The sequence below is a fragment of the Mobula hypostoma genome, chromosome 6 (genome assembly GCF_963921235.1).
Source record: "Mobula hypostoma chromosome 6, sMobHyp1.1, whole genome shotgun sequence".
NCBI lineage: Eukaryota > Metazoa > Chordata > Chondrichthyes > Myliobatiformes > Myliobatidae > Mobula > Mobula hypostoma.
The window spans coordinates 31,116,471-31,134,655 of NC_086102.1; positions in this window are offsets into that span (position 1 = coordinate 31,116,471).

The window sequence follows — 18,185 nt, forward strand, 5'->3', positions numbered from 1 at the left end:
CCATAAAAAGTGGAAACATTGCTGCAAAATTGGCAAATGCGTCTTAGTCTTGCCGGGTTCTAGCTCATATCCAAGCTTCACAAACAAGACTGTCCTAGTATGTCCATTGTTTCGGCTTATGTTTGCCCCACTGAACATCTCCAAGCATCCAGTTTTCCACCCCACCTCCATCCAGTCCCTTCTCACAGGCTCTCCACCCTTCTGACAACTTCCAATGCCGTGGCTGTCACCATTGGCATCCAGTCCGTATATACCCCCATCCCTCCTCAAGAAGGTCTTCGTCTCCATTGTGTATGGAACATAAACTGGTACAGCATTGGAACAGGCCCTACCGTCTACAATGACTGTGCAAGCAATTATACCGATCTGAACTAATCCTATTGCCTGCATGTGGTCTAAATCCCTCAAGCTTCTCCTTTTCACGTCCCTGCCCAAATGTCTCTTGAATGTTGTTACTGTATCTGCTTCCACCATATTCTCTTGAAGCACATTGCAGGCATTTACCACTCACTGTTTAAAAATGTGTATTGCAAATCTCTTCTAAACTTTTCTCCTCTCTTATGAAATCTATGCGCACTACTATTTGACACTTCCACCCTGGGGAAAAAGGTTTCTGACTTTCAACCCTGTCATTCTGGAATGTAGATCCAATCAAGTTCCTGTACTAACATTCTCCTCTAGCTGTCACTTGTTCTTATCCTGAAAAAACTTTTGATTCCTTTCACTTCCAAACAAATCAATGGTCTGGCAATGGGCACTCACATTCTCTCTAGCCATCCCTGCTTTACCAATAGCTATATGTCGGGCATATATCTACTGTGGCACAGCTAAATAACTCTTTCTCTGCTACATCTACAATAGGACATTTACAAAGACAGGTGTGAAAAGAAGGATCATTGGGAACCCGAGTCACCCCAACCACAATCTGTCCCAGCTGCTACCATCTGTGAAGTGGTATCGCAGCATAAAAGCCAGGACCAACAGGCTCTGGGACAGCTTCTTCCACCAGGCCATCAGACGGATCAACTCATGCTGACACAATTGTATTTCTATGTTAAATTGACTGTCCTGTTGTATATACTATTTATTTAAAATTACTATAAGTTGCACATTGCACATTTAGATGGAGATGTAATGTAAAGATTTTTACTCCTCATGTATATGAAGGATGTAAGTAATAAAGTCAATTCAATTCAATTGACTTGGTATTTGCACCTGCATTCATGTGTAACTTATCAATTTTATTAACTTTACTGATAACTTCCAACTTTCACTAAAGTTCACTTCTACCATTTCTGATAAACTCCATCCTTTTTCTCGAACTTTCTGTCGCCATCTTATTTACTACAAAATACAAACCCACTGACTCCCATAACTACCTAGACCACACCACCTTCCACCCAGTCTCTCATGAGCATGGCATCCTTTCAATTTCTTCACCTTTGCCTCACCTATTCTCAAGATGAGTGTTATGTTTTTAATATTTCAGTAATATTTGAGTAATACTGTAAATACGTTGTTTGATTAAACATATTGCATTGTGGGTTAAAGTAAAAGTACATAAATGACATACATAATTGCACCACTGTGTTATACAAACGTGCATGCCTCACTTGAAGTACAGATGAAATTAGACTCACACTCTGGATTTCCTCGTTTTTCTTCCAATTAGTGTTTTATGTTTTGGAGTTATAAGACATAACTGTGACAACGAGGAAATTTTAAATGAGCCCAAGACAACTCTCTGCTTGTTTAAGCACAGTGAGACGTTCAAGTTAAAAGAAAAGCACAGTAATTTTTTTTCCTTTGGATTAGCATGTATCATTGCAAGAGAAGACTGTCAAGATAAAAAAAAAGGCAAATAAAGGATGTATTCACTGGTTCATAAACAGTGAGTACCAGGTGATAATAATCATAAAAAAGCAGAAATGGCTGACTGCATTGGAAAGATTGACGTCTTTGATTACACAACAGATAATTGTACACTGATCAAATTGAGCTGTATTATAAAGCAAACACAATCACCAATGAGAAACGAGCCACAGTTTTGCTGAATGCATTGGGTTGAAAGGCAAACGCTTTGCTTAGAAGTTTCACTGCTACATCCAAACCAGCCAAAATGAGCTTTGCTGATATCATGAAAATAATACAGGAACATTTAGAACTGAAACCAGAGCCAGTTGGAGAAACCTTTAGGTTTCATAAGCAGAATCAAAAGGAATGAGAGTTAATTTCAGTGTACGTGGTTGAATTGAAGAGATTGAGCATTATCAGTTCACCAATGGGCTTAACAATGCCCTGAGAGATCAATTAGTTTGAGGAATATCACAATAAGGCATTCAAAAACAGCTCCTAACTGAAGCACACATTTCATTGAAAAGAGCAGTTGAAATAACTACTTCAATGGAAACAGCAGAAAGAGACCCATTTGAGCTGCAGTCAGGAATGGAAGTGAGCATGAACCAAATGCAACATCTAAACAGAACCTGCCTGGCTGAACAAATTGTGTTACCATTGTGGCTGGTGCTCACATACGCGAGACCAATGCAGAGTTACAGATGAAACTTGTGAAAAATGCAACAAAAATGGATACATGCAAAAAACGTCAGGCAGACAAAAATAAATGTACTGCACAGGGAAAAGAAAAAGAAAGTCAAGTTGCAGTTTCAAAAAGAGCACTAATCTGCATGCTGCAAGTCCAAAGGACATGTCTCGGTTGTGGTCTTTTTCAGGATTTGTCAATTACGGTAACAGGTTCCTGCCAAACCTGGCTACTGTGCTCCACCCCTTGAACTCATTAATACAGATTGGGAAAAAATGTCACTGGGCAAAGCATTTCAAAAAGACAAAGGAAAGGTGATGTCAGGCACTGTGCTCATACATTATGATCCACATCATCCAGTGAAGCTTGCCTCTGACACCTCACCTTATGGGATAGGTACAGTCTTGTTACATGTTATGACTGATGCAAGAGTACGCCCGTAGTGTTTGCATCATGTTCCCTTACCACTGCAGAGAGAAATTACGCACAGATTGATAAAGAGGCTTTGAGTCTGGTTTGGGGTGTAAACAATTCAACCAGTACTTGTATGGGAGCAAGATTACCCTTGTTACCGATCATCAACCACTGGTGTCCATTTTCAATCTATAGAAGGGTGTTCCACTGACAGCAGCAGCACGAATGAAGAGATGGGCTCTGTTTCTTGGAGGACACAATTACAAGATTGAATTCAGGTGGATGCCTAATCATGGAAATGTTGATAGATTGTCCTAATTACTCTTGGAATAGGAAATACCTGAAAATGTACAAAAGATGATACTCCTCTTTACATATTTGACCTAATGTAAATATCTGTCTCCCTCTTATGACAGGGATGTTGTGAAGGAAAACCAGAAAATACCCCCACACTGTTGTAGATCTACATGACCACCCAAAATAGCTGGGATGGGCAGCAGCAACTCTAGTTCCCTCATTTTTACCAGTGTTAGGATGAGCTTACCCTTCACTGGAGTTGCCTAATGCATGAGATTTAAAAGGCCATTCTTGTGAGTGTGCCAGTATTTAGAATGGCCTTGGCTCATCAGGCTTGGGTGAAGTAAAGTATCTGGCAAGTTTCTCTCTTTCTGTTCTCATTTGTTCATTCGACATCTGTTAGGGCATAGTAGTGTAGTGAGAATGGCTCCAGGGGCAGTGTATTGTACTGTGTGTGGGATGTCGGAAGTCTGGGAGACCTCCAGTCTCCCAAGTAAGCACAACTGCACTAGGTACAGCAAGCTGCAGCTCCTGATAGAATGTATTAAGGAAGTGGAGCTGCAGCTGGATGATCTTTGACTCATATGGGAGACTGAGGTGGTGATAGACAGGAGCTACAGGGAGGTCGTTACCCCTAGGTTGCCGGAGCCAGGTAACTGGGTGACTGCCAGGAGAAGGAGGAGAAATGCACAGCCAGTGCAGAGTACATCCGTGGCCATTTCCCTCAATAATAAATATACAACGTTAGATGCTATTGAGGGGGATAACCTAATGGGGGTGGAGGCACAGAGACTGGGTCTCTGACTCTGGTGCTGTGGCTCAGAAGAGCAGAGAAGTGGAGGACTGCGGTGTTGGTAGGAGATTCCACAGTCAGAGGAATGGAAAGGAGATTCTGTGGGCGCAATAGAGACACACACACACATGGTATGTTGCCTCCCTGGTGCCAGGGACAGGAGTATCTTGGTTCAGGTCCATGGCATTCTCAAGGGCAAGAGTGAGCAGCCAGAAGCCTTGGTGCGTACTGGCACCAATGACATAGGCAGACAAGGTGAGGAGATCCTGGAGAGAGATTTTAGGGAGCTCGGTAGAAAGCTAAAAAACAAAGACTCCAGGGGTAGTTACCAGAGGACAGAGCCTCGGAATGGAAGATCATCCTTTTAGAATGGAGATGAGGTGAAATTTCTTTAGTCAAAGGGTGGTGAATCTGCAGAACTTGTTGGAATAATGGAAAGACATTATTCCACAAGAGTAAGAAATCCTCCATAGATTTAGGCCTGAATGGGACAATTTGAATTTAACTAAGCTGTAGATGTCTATATAGTAATTGTATTTAATAGCATGTGTTTTACATACCATGTGTACACACTGTATGTATACACACTGTATGTATACAGGCTGAGCTGCATTCTATATTGAGTTGGAGTTTATATCTAAGCAGTGAAGAGTGTTGTGTATTTAATATTTCAGTAATATTTGAGTAATATTGTAAATATATTGTTTGATTAAGCATTCTTTGTTTACATCATGCATTGCGGGTTATATGTAAATAGCATACGTCATTCCGCTGCCATATCATACGCGTGCACTTTGCTTAAAGTAAAAATGAAGTTGGACTCACATTCCAGATTCCTTTTTTTCAGGTTTTGGGGTTACAAAACTTAACAATGAGTCTTTCCATTCCAGGATATCTGGGATGCGCTCCTTTTTCAGGAAGCATGGCTTCCTTCTGCTGTGCTAATAGCCTCACTCACATCTCCAAAGTTTCACTCACTTCTGCTCTCACCACACCTCTCTGCAGATAGAACTGTGATAAATTTACTTCTTTTTTTTTCATCTTTCAACTTACCAGTCGCAGCATCGAATACATTATTTTCAACACTTCTGAAGCTATATTTAGTTCCCATCTTGCCTTCTGATTGGTTAGGCATTCTTTCATCAACAAGCAAAGATTCATTGGTAGCTATCAAACTCAGTTGAGGTCCAGTTTCTATATTGACAAAAGTAACCATTATGTAGCACTAAATTGCTCCTAACACATAGGCAAATAGTTGATGATGAGAATGGTGGGAAGAATAAAAAAATGTTTTTAATGTAAGATTAGTGCTAATGGGTGATTGATTGATTTGGGGAGGTTAGAATTTACCACCTGCTCCACCCCATTAAAATGCTTTCATTGCTGTTTAAACACAAAATAAGTTGCACTTACATAATCCTGTGGTGCTACAGATGGTGCAGTTGTCTCACTGGACCAGTGACTGAGATTTGCTTTTGGCCCCTGGTGGTATTGCAGGTTCTCCCTGCAAATGCATGACGGTACACCCTACTGCCCTCAATTCCTCCCACATCCCAAACGTGTGCTGGTTGTTCAATTAATTTGCCACTGTAAATCACCCCTTCATTGTAGTATGAGGATCCAGTGAGAAGGTAGGCTACAGGGGGGTAAGAGGGTAGACGTCGATGATGGGATTGTGCTGAGAGCTGGCCTAGTCTCAATAGGCCAAATTGTTTTATTCAATCTCATAAGGAATTATGACTAAAGATGAACACCTCATCCTATGTGCCTTTGCGTGCTTTGCAGATAGTATTTTGTTTGTTGTTGGTCACTGCTGGAAAGCAGCGCACAGAAGGATCCCACAAACTATGATACAGTAATAAGTATGCAACGTGATTATCAATGATGTGATTTGAAAAATAAATACTGCCATCGCAAATTAACACAAGTGTTTTATTTTATCTTCGTCTGGAAGGCTGAAGTGGCCTCTATTGTTTAACTTGTTCATGGAACGTTAACCTCAGTAGCAATCATTGTGTTTTGCACATCCTTAATTACCCTCAGATGAGTAGCTTGTTCCATGTCAGAAGACAATTAAGACAATTAAGTTCTAGGGTTCCAGAAGGTCATCTTCTTCCCTGGAGAACTTTGCTGAACTGTGTTCTTGGCTTTAATCTTGCAATCAACGGCAGAACATTGTTGACAATAAAAGATATTGCATATAATTACCCACTGAATTGTGGGTTCTGGTTTTACCATTTCTGGTTGCAGTTAATGTCAAACATTAGGAGAAAAGATCCCTGGCATCCTGAAATGGTGATATCATAATGATAGTAATGAGCCAACCCACTGTCAAATTAACACGGACAACAAATAGGAATGTAACAAGCAAAATTTTTAATTAAAATTTTAAACATTAGAAATATAGAATGGATTGAGTTGTTTTTCAATCTTGGCAATTTACTTGCAAACATGTTCCCTCATGTGGTGATGAAATGTTTCCAAGTAAATTGCCAAGATTGGAGAACATCTCAAACAAACCATCAGCCACTCAAGCGACACAGTTTCTGAGTTATTTCCAATATAGATTAGAACATTGAACGTAGAACATAGAAAACCTACAGCACAATATAGGCCCTTCGGCCCACAAAGACATGCCGAATTTGTCCTTACCTTAGGAATGTTGAGAAATAATTCATAGTTTCAATTAAAGTGAAAATAAATACATCTCCTAGGTTAGATATTATTTAAAAATCTTACTTGAGAATCTGGTGAGGAGATTGGAGAGATAGAAATGATCATTATAAGACCTTTCATCAAAGGGATATAGTTACAGTGGGATGGAAAGACAAACTAAAATAAAGGTTCCGAAAATGCAGGGATAACTACAGACGTATCAGGCATAAATTTTATAAAAATAATGGATTAAGATTAGAATTCACAGCATAGCCAGTGCAATATTCACTACTCGATCTTCAGAGCTTTCTGCTCCCTAAGCATCTTTTCCTTAGTAAAAGCAACTACACTCACTTTTTCCCCGAGACTTGAATTTCTGGAATGCCACTGGTGTCCACAGTGAAGACTGACGCAGAATACTTACTCAGTTCATCTGCCATTTCTAGATCCCCCTTGATGTCTGTTGTGTCTTAATTCTTATCTAACTTCTTTTTAAATATATTCAGCAACCGAGCATCCAGTAACTTTTGTGGCAGACAGTTCCAAGTTGTCACTATGCTAAGTGAAGCAATTTCCTCTCGTCTTAGTCCTAAATATTCCAAGACTATTACCGCGGCTCTCGAATTCCAGCAAGGAAAAACATTCAATGCATCTAGCCTGTCAACGTTGCAAGAACACTGTATGTTTCAATAAAAGCAGTTTTCATTGTTTTAAAGTTCATTTCTCTGACACAGAAAGGCTTGAAGGTAATTTGTTAACTAAAAGATAACATACTGGTCATACATCAAAGTTGCTGGTGAACGCAGCAGGCCAGGCAGCATCTGTAGGAAGAGGTGCAGTCGACGTTTCAGGCCGAGACCCTTCGTCAGGACTAACTGAAGGAAGAGTGAGCAAGGGATTTGAAAGTTGGAGGGGGAGGGGGAGATCCAAAATGATAGGAGAAGACAGGAGGGGGAGGGATAGAGCCGAGAGCTGGACAGGTGATAGGCAAAAGGGATACGAGAGGATCATGGGACAGGAGGTCCGGGAAGAAAGACAAGGGGGGGGGGTTGACCCAGAGGATGGGCAAGAGGTATATTCAGAGGGACAGAGGGAGAAAAAGGAGAGTGAGAGAAAGAATGTGTGTATAAAAATAAGTAACAGATGGGGTACGAGGGGGAGGTGGGGCCTAGCGGAAGTTAGAGAAGTCAATGTTCATGCCATCAGGTTGGAGGCTACCCAGACGGAATATAAGGTGTTGTTCCTCCAACCTGAGTGTGGCTTCATCTTTACAGTACAGGAGGCCGTGGATAGACATGTCAGAATGGGAATGGGATGTGGAATTAAAATGTGTGGCCACTGGGAGATCCTGCTTTCTCTGGCGGACAGAGTGTAGATGTTCAGTAAAGCCAGAGAAAGCAGGATCCGCTTTGCTGAACATCTACGCTCTGTCCGCCAGAGAAAGCAGGATCTCCCAGTGGCCACACATTTTAATTCCACATCCCATTCCCATTCTGACATGTCTATCCACGGCCTCCTCTACTGTAAAGATGAAGCCACACTCAGGTTGGAGGAACAACACCTTATATTCCGTCTGGGTAGCCTCCAACCTGATGGCACGAACATCGACTTCTCTAACTTCCACTAAGGCCCCACCTCCCCCTCGTACCCCATCTGTTACTTATTTTTATACACACATTCTTTCTCTCACTCTCCTTTTTCTCCCTCTGTCCCTCTGAATATACCTCTTGCCCATCCTCTGGGTCAACCCCCCCCCCCTTGTCTTTCTTCCCGGACCTCCTGTCCCATGATCCTCTCATATCCCTTTTGCCAATCACCTGTCCAGCTCTCGGCTCTATCCCTCCCCCTCCTGTCTTCTCCTATCATTTTGGATCTCCCCCTCCCCCTCCAACTTTCAAATCTCTAACTAACTCTTCCTTCAGTTAGTCCTGACGAAGGGTCTCGGCCTGAAACGTCGACTGCACCTCTTCCTACAGATGCTGCCTGGCCTGCTGCGTTCACCAGCAACTTTTATGTATGTTGCTTGAATTTCCAGCATCTGCAGAATTCCTGTTGTTTACATACTGGTCATATTCTTTTTACAGCACTGGTAAAAAAAAATGTTTGCAGCAGTTGTATATAGAATGTAGAACAGTACAGCACAGGACGAGGCACTTCAGTCCATAATGTGTCTGCAGAATACAACACTGAACTAAACTAAGTCTCTTCTAATTGTATATGATGAATCTACCTCCATTCCCAGTATATTCATGTGTCTCACAGGCTCTTAAATTATATCATTATCTCCAATTCCACCGTTCCACCTGGCAGCCTGTTCGACACCTTCCCTAACTTGCCTGACATAATTCCTTTAAACTTTCTCCCTCTCACTTTAACTGCAAGTCCTCTAGTCTTGACATTTTGATTCTGGGACAAAGTTTCTGACAGTCTGCTGCATCCATGGCTTTCATAATCTTATAAACTTCCATCAGGTCTCCTCCTAGCCTCCAGTAAAAGTAAAGCAAGTTTTGTCCAACCACACTTTATGTTTCATAACTTCTAAACCAGGCAGCATCCTGATAAACCTCTTCTGTACCCTTTCCAAAGCTTCTGCATCCTTCCTGTCATGGATTGTCCAGAATTGCACAGAATACTCTTAAATGAGGTCTAACCAAAGTTTTATATAGCTGCAACATAACTTCCTGATGCTTGAATTCAATACTGTGGCCAATGATGCCATGCATGCCAAATGCCTTTTTAAAAATCATCCTATCTACTTTTGTCGCACTTTCAGTGGAATTTGGAATAAGATCCTAAGATCCTGCTGTACATCAATGCTGAAAGATCTTACCATTACATTATACATACCTTCCAAAGTGTAATACCTCACACTTGCTTGGATTAAGTACTATCTGCTACTTCTCCACCCATAAATGATCTATATTCTGTTGTATCCTTTGGCAATCTTCTACAATATCAACTGATTATTGAGTTGTCCGCAATATTTTTAACTTAGTTGAATATTGCAAAGCATCAGCACCATTATGAAATTAAACATATTATATTCAATAAAAGTTAATTTTGTTGTTTCTCCAAATTCCTACATGATAGAAGTAGTCTGAAATTATATTTGTGTTCATCTTCAAGCAGTCTATCATAAACAAAAAAAAATTCTGAGGAAGCAACACTTTTGAAAAAATTTGTTGTCCAGAGTTATGAGACATAGGAGCAGACTTAAGAAATTTGGCCCAACGAGTCTGCTCTGCCATTCAATTATGGCTGATCTTTTCTTCCCCCTCCTCAGCCCCACTCCCCAGCCTTCTCTCCATAACCTTTGATGCCATGTCCAATCAAGAACTAATTAATCTCTGCCTTAAAAACACCAATGGCCTGGCCTCAACAGTTGCCTGTGGTAACAAATTCACTGGGCTCTGGCTAAAGCAATTTCTTTGCATTTCTGTTCGAAGTGGACACCCCTCTTTTCTGAGGCTGTGCCCTCTTGTCTTAGACTCCTCACCATGGGAAACATCCTTTCCACATCTGCTCTATCTAGGCCTTTTAACATTCAGAAGGTTTCAATGAGATCCCCTGTCATCCTTCTAAATTCCATCAAGTACAGACCCAGACCTGTTGTTTGCCATCAAATGTTTCTTGCATGGTAATCCTTTCATTCCTGGAATCATCCTTGTGATCTCCTTTGAATCCTCTCCAATGCCAGCTCATCTTTTCTTTGAGGAGGAGCCCAAAACTGTTCACAATACTCAAGGTGAGGCCTCACCAGTGCCTTATAAAGCCTCAGCATCACATCCCTGCTCTTGTATTCTAGACCTCTTGAAATGAATGCTAACATGGCATTTGCCTTCCTCACCACCAACTCAACCTGCAAGTTAACCTTTAAGGTGTTCCACACAAGGACTCTCAGGTCCCTTTGCATCTCAGATTTTTGGATTTTCTCCCCATTTAGAAAATAGTCTGCATATTTATTTCTACTGCCAAAGTGCATGACCATGCATTTTCCAACATTGTATTTCATTTGCCCCTGCCACTTTCTTGCCCATTCTCCTAATCTGTCTACGCCTTTCTACAGCCTACCTGTTTCCTCAACACTACTCTCCATCAATTTTCACATCATCTGTAAATTTGGCAACAAAGCCATCTATCCCATCATCTAAATCATTGAAAAACGGCATAAAAAGCAGTGATCCCCACCCCAACCTCTGCAGAACACTGCCAGTCACTGGCAGCCAACCAGAAAAGGATTATTTTATTCCCATTCGCTGCCTCCTACCAATCATCCCATGCTCTAACCATGCCAGTAAATCTCCTGTAATTTACGTATTGCCTACAACAGATGCCCCAAGAGCAATCCCTGTGGAACACCACCGGTCATGAATCTCTCAGCAGAAAAGCACCCTACTGTGGCGACCCACTTTCTGGCACACACGAACCGGCTCACAACAGCGCGCGCAGGCAGAGGGCCGGCCCCAAAAAGGGCGCCAGGCCATCTTCACCAGCAGGAGGAAAATCCCGTGCGCAGAAAGGGTCTGGGAATATGCATTCTCCACAGCAGTCCTGCCCCAGGGAGGGCGGGAACGGGAAGGCTTTAAAGCAGGCTGTGAAGTTTGAATAAATCTCTTTCATCGCAACTCTAACTCACCGACTCCGTGTGGTTATTCCAGCGCTGTGTGTAGCACACCGCTACAATTTGTGACCCCAACGGCCCAAACGATATTTGGACCAGAGATGACTGACGCTGCATCTGTTCACGCAGTTTCGTTAAAACTGCCAAGCTTCTGGACGCTGCGACTCCAATTATGGTTCGAACAAGCAGAAGCACAATTCCACATTCGGAAGATAACCTCGGAGTCCACTCGCTACTACTACGTGCTGAGCTCACTCGACCAGGAGACAGCCCGACCCAACACAATCAAAGGCCTGCAGGAATTCGTGGGTATGGTGAATTTCTACCACCGTTTCCTCCCCTCAGCAGCCCGAACCATGCGACCCCTGTTCACCCTGATGTCGGGTAAGGGCAAGGACATTACCTGGGACGAAGAGGCCGCAACCGCTTTCGTTAAAACCAAAGAAGCCTTGGCAAATGCCGCGATGCTAGTGCACCCCAGAACAGACGTTCCTACTGCCCTCACAGTGGACGCATCCAACACAGCGGTCGGTGGAGTGCTGGAACAACTCATCGAGGGTCGCTGGCGACCCCTGGCGTTCTTCAGCAAACACCTACGACCACCTGAACTCAAATACAGTGCTTTCGACCGGGAGCTATTGGCACTATACCTGGCAATCCGGCATTTCAGGTACTTCTTAGAAGGTAGACCCTTCACCGTGTTCACAGACCACAAACCGCTTACCTTTGCGTTCATGAAGGTGTCCAACCCCTGGTCGTCTCGCCAGCAGCGACATCTGTCCTACATCTTCGAGTACACGACGGACATCCGGCATGTCTCTGGAAAGAACAACGTAGTGGCGGACGCACTTTCCAGACCTACCATACAGGCCCTGTCCCAGGGGGTGGACTATGTAGCGCTGGCAGAGGCACAGCAGGCAGACGCTGAGATCCCCAGTTACAGGACTGCAGTCTCCGGTTTGCAGCTCCAAGACCTCCCTGTAAGCCCAGGTGAGAGGACCCTACTATGTGACGTAGCTACCGGCCAACCCCGCCCCGTCGTCCCAGCAGCCTGGCGGCGGCAGGTTTTCAAGTCCATTCACAACTTAGTGTACCCCTCCATCAGGACAACCATCCGGCTGGTTGCCAACACGTTCGTGTGGCATCGGCTTCGTAAACAGGTCAGTGAATGGGCCAAAACGTGTATGCAGTGCCAAACGGCCAAGGTGCAGCGGCACACCAAGGCTCCACCGCAGCGGTTCGAACCCACCAGCCGGAGGTTCGACCACATCCATGTGGATATCGTGGGGCCCCTGCCAGTGTCACGAGGAGCGCGGTACCTCCTAGCTATGATAGACCAGATGGCCAGAGGCAGTCCCGCTCACCGACACCACCTCCGAATCCTGCGCCCCAGCACTGATCGCAACCTGGGTAGCACGCTTCGGGGTACCGGCCCGCATTACCTCCGACAGGGGCGCCCAGATCATCTCCAGCCTGTCGTCGACTATGGCCAACCTTTTAGGATCTCAGCTGCACCACACAACTGCCTACCAACCACAGTCGAATGGACTAGTGGAGCGCTTCCACCGTCACCTGAAATCGGCTCTCATGGCCCGCCTGGAGGGGCCTAACTGGGTGGACGAGCTTCCCTGGGTCCTGCTTGGAATCCGCACGGCGCCCAACGAGGATCTGCACACCTCGTCGGCCGAGTTGGTGTACGGCGCACCCCTGGTAGTCCCAGGAGAGTTCATACCAGCCCCAAGGGGGCAAGAGGAAGAACCCACAGCAGTCCTGGACAGACTACGGGAGAGGCTCGGTAACCTGGCCCCCATCCCCACTTCACAGCACGGTCAGAGCCCGACCTACGTACCCAAAGACCTGCAGAACTGTAAGTTTCTTCTGGTACGACGGGGCGGACACCGGGCACCGCTACAGCAGCCCTACGAGGGGCCATTTAAGGTGATCAGGAACAACGGGTCCACGTTTGTGCTGGACATTGGGGGGAGAGAGGAGGTTTTCACGGTGGACCGACTCAAACCAGCCCATGTGGACTTGGCACAGCCGGTCCAGGCTCAGGCACTGCGGCGCAGGGGCAGACCTCCCAAACAGAGGCCGATCCAGACTGTGGACATTGGGAGTGGTATCGCCGGTTCTGGGGGGGGGGGGGGTTATGTGGCGACTCATTTTCTGGCACACACGAACTGGCTCACAACAGCGCACGCAGGCAGAGGGCCGGCCCCAGAAAGGGCGCCAGGCCATCTTCACCAGCAGGGGGAAAATCCCGCGCGCAGAAAGGGTCTGGGAATATGCATTCCCCACAGCAGTCCTGCCCCAGGGAGGGCGGGAATGGGAAGGCTTTAAAGCGGGCCGCGAAGTTTGAATAAATCTCTTTCATCGCAACTCTAACTCACCGACTCTGTGTGCTTATTCTAGCACTGTGTGTAGCACACCGCTACAATACCACTGTTGTCCTCTGTCTTCCATGGGCAAGCCAATTCTAAGTTAAAACAACCAAGTGTCCATGGATACCATGTATCATAACCTTCTGGATCAACCTACAATGAGGGACTTTGTCAAATTATTGTATGAAATAATGAAGATGTAGTTTTTCTTCTTATTATTGATATATTGTTCAGCTTTGTTAATCAGTTATTTGATACTTTAATTCTCATTGCACACATTGACATGTTGACTTGATTACTTTAATGTATTTTTTGTTGATCTTCAATAATAATTAATAAAAAAGATTCAAAAATGAAAAAATGAAGATGTATGGATCAACAAGTTAATATAAATTTAATCATCCAATATTTAAAAACACAGAAACATAGAAAACGTACAGCACAATACAGGCCCTTCAGCCCACAAACCTGTGCCAAACATGTCCTTATCTTAGAAATCACCTAGTGTTACCCATAGCCCTCTATTTTTCTAAGCTCCATGTACCGGTCCAGAAGTCTCTTAAAAGACCCTGTCGTATCCAACTGCGGCGCCGGCAGCCCATTCCACACACTCACCACTCTTTGCATAAAAAACTCACCCCTGACATCTCCTCTGTACCTACTTCCAAGCACCTTAAACCTGTGTCCTCTCATGTTAGTCATTTCAGCCCTTGCAAAAATCCTCTGATTATCCACACGATCAATGCCTCTCATCATCTTATGAAGGATTTGCAAATCAAACTAATGTGCGATAATGCCCAGTCTATATGTCATTGTTAAAATATGAGTTTACTTTTAGTGGTTTAATGCTAGTCATTTGGAACACTGAGCATTAGCTAAGGGAGATTTTTTTACCTATATGCCCGGGCATGATGAGTATTGAAGCAGCACAAACCATGAACCCACCAAATTGTCTTCTACTTCACCCATGCCTTCATTAAGTAAGTTCAACTTATTACATATCCCAACCACGTCACCAGAAAAGCAACCCTTTTACCACCAGAAGAGAACACACGTAATAACGGTCCTTCATTACAGCAATTACAACATCAGCCTTCAAAATAATGTTGCTAATTGGTGGCATATTTAAATTTTAAAATAAATGCTCGCACTTATTTTAAAAGATGCAAAACTATACTTCTTTTATTTGTCCTGCGTAACTTGTCTTGACCCAAGACACTCAGTTTTCTTTCATAACAGAAGCAAATATGTTTATATCAAATATCTCACTTCGATCTATCCATTAATCAGTTGATAATTATATTTTCTGCCGGCTTTATCTGCAATATTTGTTTTCCCGTTGCACTCGCCTTTAAACATGTGCCTGGAATTTCCATGCCATCTTTAGTAGAGCAAGATTACCCACTGCATGGTATGCAAATGATGAGGCCTACAGCTAGGAAATCTGGTAGCACACAAACTCCAAGATCTTGCCCTTCTTATCTGGCCATGCTTTATATTCTTTCTTTGTGCACTATGGAAGTACAGGGAACTCAAAAGGTTTTCAGGCAAGGACAAACATCAGGAGAAGGAAACCGTAGGGAGGTGGAAAATCGTGAATCGTAAAGGGGACAGTGATCAGTGACGGTGAGGTTTGTCACCCTCAAGTAGTGCGTTAGGTAACTCGGATGGGAGTGTTTGAAGCAGATGTGATTGTGCATTAAAGATAGTGGATGAGTGCATTTGATTCAGGGAATGGATGCAAATAAAGATTTCAGGTCAGACGATCAGCATCATGGGCAGAAGAATTTTGGTCATGTGGTGTGGTAAACCATATATATATATGTTGTAACTGGGTTACCTGTCTGGACATGCCTGGATACATCCCTCTGCTGACTGCTCCTGTGGTTCCTCCCACAGACCCCTGAATAAAGGCGATTTGGCCACTTCTCCTCCTCTCAGTCCAGGGCAGATACTCAGCATGGTCGAGGTCACATTTTACTGCTAATAAAAGCCTTTCAGTACTTACTCTACTTCCAGTTTTTTGGAGTAATTGATAGTGCATCATGTGTTTAGTGTCTGAAGAGCGGTGATGGAGTGTTGAGGTCATGTGATTAATGTCCGGCAGTAGACAGGGTGCGGGTGGAGGGTACAGCCAAGGAAATAAACAGCTTAGCTATAAAATGGTAAAATTTGCAGAGTGGGTCAACAACCATGTAAAACGACTATCATATTACATTCTGGGTAATATCCTGCCAATTTGCTTTTTCAAAGCAGTGCTCATTTAGGCCACTAGAGGATGCTAGTTTACAAGATTTGGAAACTTACTGGCATGAAGGTGAAACATTGCACGTGTGAGACATTTTAAATAAAGCCATAAAATTATCAGCAATTCAAATAGCGACTGTTTAAATAATATTAATATTAATATTTAAGATTAACAGAAAATCACTTAAAATTGCAAATGTGAGACTAGAACAAGGTTTAATTATGGTTTCTAAAAGTTTAATTTCATCCCTTTTTACACTCTATATGTCAATGCCCTTTTATACAGTAACACAACATGATGCCATAGTTATTTTAGGAGCGCTGGCACATGTGAAAAGAAATGAAAAGGGAAGGAAGGTAGGAATGTAGGAGACAGACTGTTACAGCCTCAGGCAAACCTAAGCACCCAAAGTACTTTTGCTATGTTATTCCTTGTTCTTTAATAGGTAGTGTCACAAGATTTTCAAATGGTCTTGGAGCCAAAAAAAATGACTGAAGATCCAATTTCAGCCCAAGGTGTATCTGTCTTGTCAGGGGTAGTCAACTGACAAATATAAACACTCGGTGGCCACTCTTTCAGATACTTTCCAAGTGCATGTTTGTGGTCTTCTGCTGCTGTAGCCCATCCACTTCAAGGTTTGACATGTTGTGCACTCAGAGATGCTCTTCTGCACACCACTGTTGTAACATGTGGTTATATCATTACTGTCAGCTTGACAGAATGGCCATACTCCTCTGACTTCTCTCATTGTCATCCACAGAACTATAGCTCACTGGATTTTTTTTTTGTTTGTTTTTTTTTGCACCATCCTCTGTAAACTCCAGAGACCATAGTGCATGAAAATCCCAGGGGATCATTAGTTTCTGAGATGCTCAAACCACCCCATCTCTCATCAACAATCATTCCACAGTCAAAGTAACTTAGATGACATTTCTTCCCCATTCTGATGTTTCGTCTGAACAACAACTGAATCGCTTGCTTTTATGCATCGAGTCACTTCCACACGATTGGCTGATTAGATGTTTGCATTAAGAGCAGGTGCACAGGGGTACCTAATAAAGTGGCCACTGGGTGGATGTTCTGATCTCCAAAACCACCCACATTTCCTAAGAGTCATTCTCTGTGTTTCTACCCATTTCACATACGTAACCACGAAAGAATTCTGTCTATTGATCCACATTGTGAGATTTCCATTGCTATATACCATCTGAAGATGCGTTTACCACAACACTTCTCTTTGTAATATATTAAATTATGAGAATTTGATGAATGCCTGCATCCAATACAATCCAACGCTCCTTTTATTTAAAGATTCAAAGATTCAAGAAATTTTAGAAGAAATGACGAAAGCATTGTCACTCTTTCACACTTAAGTGTTCCTTACTTGTCCAGTGCAGATTATAAATTTACATGTATCAATCTTTAATGCTTTCGCATTAAGAGTCTCACATTTCCCAAGATGACTATCTGAAATGCTATAAGATTTCCTTAAACCAGCCAGGAACTCTGGTTCACATTTTTATGGTTCAGTGCCATTTACTGCTCCTTTATCTGACTTCATGACCTTATCCTTCCTGCGCCCCCCCCCCATCTACATATACTACTTATCTGTCTGCTGATGCTGCATGTCCATCTGAATATTCCCAGCATTTTTTTTACCCAGTAGATGGCTCTGTTATCCACTATTCTTAACCAAAGGTTGGCTTTGTCACATGTGCATCGAAACATTCAGTGCAATGTGTCATTTGCATCAATGACTAACAGAGTCTGTGGATATGCTGGGGACAGCCTGCAAGTGGTTCTGGTGCCAACATAGCATGCCCACAACTACAAGGGTAGGTGAAGGTAAATGTAGAAGATATTCAAATCCTGATTAATGGACGTTATGGTAAAAAGGCAATGATGCCTCTACCCAAGGCAGAATGCTACAAATTCTGATCCACAAGTATCCTGGAAGTTTGCCTGGACGTGAATTCCCACGTCTTTAGGGAACGAGGAGAAAAAAGTAAGGGAGAAGCAGAGCGTGATCTCACATACTACCAGTATTTACCCGTCATATAAATTTCTTCCTTTTTTAAAAATTAATTTGCTTTAACATATATTTCCAAAACAAGTTCAGAAAGTGCTTTATATTCACAGAATTAACTTGACAAATGTATTAACTGTAGTCATAGTAACAAGGAAAATAATTGGGAATCTTTAGAAATATAGTGCTGCTATATTGAAACATTGCA